The 6,956-nt window shown below is 37.9% G+C and overlaps 1 non-coding gene across 1 annotated transcript; it reads right to left on the bottom strand.

The window, feature by feature from the left end:
- Positions 1-5,074: 5,074 nt before the first annotated feature.
- On the bottom strand, positions 5,075-5,182 carry LOC115873834. The gene has a single exon (XR_004048618.1). It is a non-coding gene; the product is annotated as a U6 spliceosomal RNA (small nuclear RNA).
- Positions 5,183-6,956: the final 1,774 nt, after the last annotated feature.

Here is a 6,956-nt window from a genome sequence, read left to right as displayed (position 1 = left end):
TGGAAAATTCTCCAATACCATGCACGCTATATAAGAAAAACCAACAGCCAACGTGGTAATCAATGCAGAAAAGACAAAACCAATTTCACTGAAAAAAGGGGACCAGACAAGAATACTCCTTGTCCCCACTCCTAGTTAACATCATGCTGGAGGTCCTAGCTAACAACATAAGACAAAGAAAAGACATCAAAGGTGTTCTTCTGGGGAAGGAAGAGGCAAAACTATCAGTATTTGCAGATAATATGATTTTTTATGTTGAAAATCCCCAAAACTTCACAAGTGGAGTGTTGGAAGCGATAGAGGAATATGGCAGATTGGCAGGATACAAGATCAGCAAAGAGAAGTCTATTGGACTGCTGTACACATCAAACAAGATCACAGAAGAGGCAATTCAAAAGGCAGTAGCCTTTACAATAGCCAAGCACAAATTGAAATAGCTAGGGATATACCAGACTAAAAAAACCAAAAGATTTGTATGAGGAAAATTATAGGACACTTTTATTAGAAACCAAGAGTCACCTCAACAATTGGAAGAATATCCCATGCTCATGGATCAGAAGATTCAATATAGTTATAGTAAAGATCGCAGTTCTGCCCAAGGTGCTATATAAGTTTAATGCTATCCTGATACAAATACCATCATCCTTCTTCAAAGAATTGGAAAAATTGATTACCAACTTTATATGGAGAGGGAAGAAACCCAGAATTAGCAGAGAACTCCTCAGGAAGAAGGACAGAGTGGGAGGGCTTACTCTACCTGACTTTAGCACATACTATACACCCACAGTGGTCAAAACAATGTGGTACTTGCATAACAACGGTTATTCAGATCAATGGAAAAGAGCTGAAAACCCAGAAATAAAAACGTAAATATAGAGACAAGTCGTTTATGATAAGAGCCTCAAAAATATCAAATGGGAAGCGGATACTTCAAGTGGTGCTGGAAAAAAATGGATATCTACCTGCAGAAAAATGAAGCACGACCCTTACCTCACTGCATGCACAAGAATAAACTCAAGGTGGGTCACAGACCTTGAGGTAAAACCCCAAACTATTAAGACCATTAATGAGGGAATTAGAACAAACCTCACAATCTTGGCACAGGGAATACACAGGCTATCAGAATTAGGGAAGGGTTGTGTATCCCACTTGTCCATTTGTACATTGGAAGAATTCACCAAGAGAGTAATAAGAGAACCCACAAACTGGGAAAACATCTTTCGTGATGACACATCAAAGGCCTTATTACTAATCTCTACAACACTTTGCAAACCTACAATAAGAAAGAAAAAAAATGAACTGCCTCCTAAGGACGTGGGCAAAGGACCTGAACAGAAGTTTCACAGAGGCAGAAATCCAAATTGCTAATAAATATATCAGAAAATGTTCCCAATCATTAGCCATAAGAGAAATGCAAATTAAAACAACTATGAGATCCTACCTAACACCCTCAAAGATAGCTCAAATCTCAGCTATATGAATTCCCCCCTTACCCCAGAAGACTGCACTTCAGAGGACTGCACTGGAGCTACAGCTTGGGAAGAGGGGCACGTCTGAGTAGAGCACATGGAAGAAATGAAAAGGAATGGAGAGGGAGGCGAGGACATCCTGGCCCACCAAGCCTGAGGATGATGTTCCTGCTTAGAACAGACACACACACAGGACCATAAGGCAGACCCCACCACAAGACATGGCATCCCTCAGTAAACCATAGCGCTGTAGGGGACAATACTGGAGACACAGTGTGGGAATTGTGCATAATCTGACCCTATCACACTGCGGGGAAACACTAAGGGTATGCAACAGAGCAGCAAGAGGAGCAAAGTGATGAAATTCCCAGAGGATATAAAAAATAGACTTTGGAGACAATGTGGCACCCCATCAGACGCTACTGGAAAATACTTCTAAAAGCAAACAAATAGACCTTGAACTATTTATATATCTTTCCATTTTTGTCAGTGGCTTTCTTTTTGCTGTTGTTGTTGTTTCTATTTTTCTGTTGGTCTTGACTTCCTTTGTTGCTTTATTTGGCTTTGCCGGGTTTTTGCGCTTATCAATGCATCTTCATGTCTATCTAGATAAGATAGGTGGGATAAATAATTCAGAGTCGAAAAGAACAAGACCAATGGTTCTGGGGAGGTAAGGGAGAAGGGGAGGTGGGAGAAAGGAAGGGGTGAGGGGGAACCAACCCAGGGACAAGGAACAAGTGAACTAAAATCAATGGAGAGAAGGGCATAGGGTGCCTAGTGGGGCTTAATCAAGGGCAATGTAGCAGCGAGGAATTACTAAACCCAAATGAAGGCCGAACATGATCATGGAACAAGAAGAAAGTAAAAGGAAATAGAGGAAAGAACCAGGAGGCAAAGGACATTTATAGAGGTCTAAATACAGGCATCTACATATGTAAATATATATAACGAGAAGGGAATAGAACTATGTACTCATATCTATATGTTAAAAATTAAGGTTGCAGATGGACATTGGATTTCTACTCAAGCACTTCCTCAATGCAAGAACACTTTGTTCTAACAATTCCGCATTCTGTGATGCTCACCTACCCAACATGATCACTGAATACAAAATGGGTACATAAAAATAATGTGGTGAAGGAAACTGATGGTGCCTGGCTATTGAAAGAAATAGTGTCTTGGGTCTTAAAAGCCTTGAAGATAAACAAGGGACCATCTAGTTGAGAAGGAACAAAGCTCACATGGAAGAAGCACACCAGCCTGTGTGATCACGAGCTGTCGATGGGAACAGGTACCAGGTATCTAAGACCCAGAACAAAATCATACCAAAGGTGAATGGGGGTGGGGTGGGGTGCAGCATGGAGTGGAGACCCAATGCCCATATGTAGACAATTGGACATGCCCCTACAGAGGTGTCACAGGGAAGAAATGAGCCAATCAGGGTGCAGTACATCACTGATAAAACACACAACTTTCTTCTAGTTCTTTGGTGCTTCTTTCTCCCCACTATCATGACCTCAATTCTACAAATTGGATTAGACCAGAATATGCACACTGCTACGGACAAGAGCCCGCAACACAGGGAATACAGAATAGATAAACTCCCCAGGGCCAACAATGAAAGTAGAGATACTAGGAGGATTAGGGGAGGGTGGGAAGGATACTAGGAGGATTAGGGGAGGGTGGGAAGAAAGGAGGACTAGATCACAAGGATCAACCTATAACCCCCTCTCAGAGGAATGACCAATGGAAAAGTGGGTGAGGGGTGATGGAGGATGATGTAAAATATGAAAACAATAATCTATAACTTATCAAGAATTTGTGAGGGATGGTGTGTGTGGGAGCAAGGGGGAAGACACGGGGGAGCTGCTCTCAGGGGCTCAAGTGGGAAGAGAGTGATTTGAAAATGTTGATGGCAGCATATGTGCAAATGTGCTTGACACACTGGATGAATGTATGGATTGTGATAAGAGATGTAAGAGCCCCCAATAACATTATTTAATAATAAAAAAGAGAAATATTTCTGTATTCCGAGAGAGCACAGTTAGCAGATCTTGAAGATAATTTCTGTATTTCACAAGCTGTGCATTTTCTGTACTCTGAAAGTCAATCATTTACAATCATTTATAATCCCCTCAAGGAAAAGAGGATTCATGTGTAAATACACAACACCTTATTCTACAGTTTCGCAGTCACTATGTTAATGTAATAGATTGTGATATTATCACAGATGTGTTTTGCCAAATGGAATTGTAAACATCAATCATATAATATGATGGTGATTGTTTTTGTTTAGTTTGAGTTACAGTTTTATACCTTGATAACTCCATATTTAACTGTTAGAAAGCAGAATTGTATGCACATTTTTAGATGCAGTCTTTCCTTAAGCTTTTAGGTTATGTATGCTTGTATTATGAACATGTTTATTTTTCTGTGTGTTTGTTTAAACTGAAATTTTTTACATAAGATATAAATAATATCTAATTAAATATTTACTTTTCCTAAATTTGTGTAAATAAAGGATCTATAAATTATTATAAATAAATTAAATGTTAATACCCTTCTCTCTCAGGAACATTTCATTCTCCATTTTATTTCTCCTCCCATACTAAGTTGCACGCTTCCACATCAGCACACTCGCACATCTCTAATTATAAGGAAGACTGAAGTTCTCTTTGCTTCACATTTAGAAACTATTTTTAGACATGGGCTTTCACATTGCATGTCTATTTCAGAATAATTCTTTCATTTGCAATCCGGGATACAGTTTCAAGTTAATGTAACCTAGCTAAATAATACAGGGGAATGAGGTATTTTATAGGCCATCATATAAAATTGTAAGAAACATGATATTGGAGAGAAACTGAGCAAGAATAAAATTTAAAATTAGGATATACATTTTGAAGATATATTGTCACATATATTGACCGTTTTTGGAGGGTTGGTGGGAGGTGGTAGTGCAGGTTATTAAGTTGGAGATAAAAATATCAAAATGAACATTTGCAATTAAAAATCTCTCAGCATTTCACATTTCTGGATTTTAAAAAATTATGGACTCTAGATATTTAATACAGCTCTCATTTCAGAATATTTTGCTTCACTGAAGGTTCAAATCATTCTCTACATGTAACTCGGAAGTATTCCTCATAATCAGGCTGCTACAGCGATCTATCAAGGCAAAGATTCTGTGCATGCAGATTAGCGAAGAGGAAGATAAGAATTATCTATTCAGGACTAAACATGTTTTTATGTTAAAATGTCTCTGTATTGCAGAAGTTATGTTTGATGTCTAATATATTGCTGCATTCTAAGCACTAATTTATGTATTTTTACTTCAATGGATAATTTGTCTGAGTTAATCATTAGCTTCTAAAGGAATTGTAATAAGAACAAAACAAAACTGTAACTTTAGACATTTCATTTTCATTTACTGGATGAGATTCCCAGTTGCTATTGAGTCCATTTGCATCACTATCAATGAACTTTAAAAAGTTCTCCAAGCTCAATATGAAATCTAAGCTTCAAACTAGAACATAAATTAAATTAATGGTGTTCTTTTCTCATTGCATTAGAATTAAGTAGAACCTGAAATATTTTTCTTTCTTTTTTTAATGGAACGCTTCACGAATTTGCATGCCATCCTTGCACAGGGGCCATGGTAATCTACTCTGTATCATTCCAATTTTTAGTAAATGTGCTGACAAAGTGAGCACCTGAAATATTTCTTATAGCAGATAATTTCAGTTCATCTTTTCAATGAGCAAAAAGAACTGAGTTATTTTGTCAACCCACAGCAAGTGACACATTTATGGTCATCACACATTATTCACCTAGCATTGTTCTAATATTAAATTATTCTGTTATCTAGCATAAAATAGATGTTTGCTTTATTTGATGGTAGGGTGGCAAATTAATATAAAATTGTTATCACTTCTCTTGACAGGTGTTCCCATCTAAAAGAAACAGAACTTTTTTTTTTTCAAAATACGTACTTTAAATTTGCTTTATCAATTTCTGAATGCACAATCTTCTTAATTTTAGTCAATTATTTCAATGACTGTCATCTGCCCTTTTTCGGTGGAATGTCCAGTGATGCTTGCTGGGCTAGACTACTGCTTTCATCCTTTCGGCATATATTTTTCTGACACAGTTCTGTCTTTGCCAAGGGACTCCATTGAGTACCCAGAAGCATACAGAAATGAAAGAGACAAATATAAATTTGATTGACACATACATGATCCCAAAGGAAATAAAATGTAAAGGAATGCTCACTTACAATAATCTAATAATTTTGTCTTCAATTTAACTGTCGTCTTAATTCGGTCTAGGACAAAATGATAGCTATAGCCAAACTTATGGTATTATGACATTATACATCTTTGAAATTGAAAGGCCTAATGTGCCTTCTGTAAGGGAGGCAAAGAATCACAATAAAATCAGAAGCATAACTGACAGAATACAAGGATAATTCAAAAACCGTTACTACAAAATCATAAAAAAAGCAAAGAAAATGTCAAAACGAGAAGCTACCCGTCCTCAGTATATTCTGTCTAGATCTATACCTTCTGAAGGCAATGTTTGCATCCCTCTAACCCGATGTTTACCAAAGCGGTGAGACCACCACCTGGAGCGGGGGTTCTGGAGGCACCGGAAGGATCCAGGAGGACTGCAAAATCAGATAGCTACACTGTATCCTGGATTATAGATTAAAGAAAAACAATGTTTAATCACTGGAAGGGGTTGACACTGAGTATTAAACATTTTTTTTTCTGAAAAGGGGCAGTCGGCCAAATAAGTTTGTGTACCTATGCTCTAACCCTTCCCCAAAGAATTACGTGCTCTTCAATTTGTACCACATCTTGGAAGAACTTAAGTCATCTTCCTTTAAAATATTTCTTGGACTTGAGGAGCAAACAGAAGTCTGAGAAAGTAAGATAAAGTGTACAGGGTGGACAGTTTCCCAACATGGTGGTCATAGGACAGTCCCTCCTACAGGAGCAGTTGCGGTGTCATGATGTATAAAAAGTCCTCGATGCAAGTTTCTTGGCCTTTTCTCACCAATGTAGTTTTCCATTGTCTTAAAATTTCTTCATAATAAGCTCCATGCTTACTCTGTGCCACTTGAGAAGATCTATTACAATTGTCACTGGGGAATTCCCCCAGACAGTCACCAGACCCTTCTAAGCTGATCTCTCTGCATTAACTTGACCTGGCCCATCAAATCTCAGGAGCTACTCATTAATTAAGCCTTTTCTTCTAAGGACACTCCAGGGAGACTGAAAAACATTTATTGCTAAAGGAACCTTTCTGTAATATGCAGTAATCAGAGAGACCTTTTAAAAAATGTTTGTTTGAAATAAACTCATGCATGTCGCAGTGATACTTCAGCAGAGAGCTGCCTGAAAGTCAAGCTAGAATGCAAAGATGTTGTGAAATGATAGATATTATCTCTGATGTCAGATGGATGAGATATCAGGCTAAGATACC

Source organism: Echinops telfairi, unplaced genomic scaffold (genome assembly GCF_000313985.2).
Source record: "Echinops telfairi isolate 266 unplaced genomic scaffold, ASM31398v2 ScPeMD7_7469;HRSCAF=8507_1, whole genome shotgun sequence".
NCBI lineage: Eukaryota > Metazoa > Chordata > Mammalia > Afrosoricida > Tenrecidae > Echinops > Echinops telfairi.
Note: the sequence above shows the minus strand (reverse complement) of the source record. Positions and strands in the feature narration are given on the sequence as shown.